This window comes from Musa acuminata, chromosome BXJ2-8 (assembly GCF_036884655.1).
Source record: "Musa acuminata AAA Group cultivar baxijiao chromosome BXJ2-8, Cavendish_Baxijiao_AAA, whole genome shotgun sequence".
Classification (NCBI taxonomy): Eukaryota; Viridiplantae; Streptophyta; class Magnoliopsida; order Zingiberales; family Musaceae; genus Musa; species Musa acuminata.
The window spans coordinates 30,002,093-30,002,450 of NC_088345.1; positions in this window are offsets into that span (position 1 = coordinate 30,002,093).

Sequence of the window (358 nt, forward strand, 5' to 3'; positions counted from 1 at the left end):
TCGAGGCACAGTCACCTGCTCTCTCTTACTCTCATTCCTTCTTTTTTTCTTTCCCAAACACAGCTGCCACAGCCGCCGCCGCTGCCGCTGCCACAATCGCAGCCACGACCGCAACTGCGGTCACAACCACAGCCCCCTTCCACTGCACTATTTCCTTCTTCCCTTCTCTCATTCCTACTCTTTCTCTTTCCCAAAAGCAGCTACTGCAGCTACTGCAGCCACCACCGTTGCCGCAGCTACCGCAGCCAACGTTGCAGCCGCAGCCGGAGTCGCAGCCACGGCCGCAGCCACCACACTCGCAGCCTCTTCTTCCTCCCCTGCTCATCTTCCTCTCCTTCTTCTCTTCCAACTGCAGCTG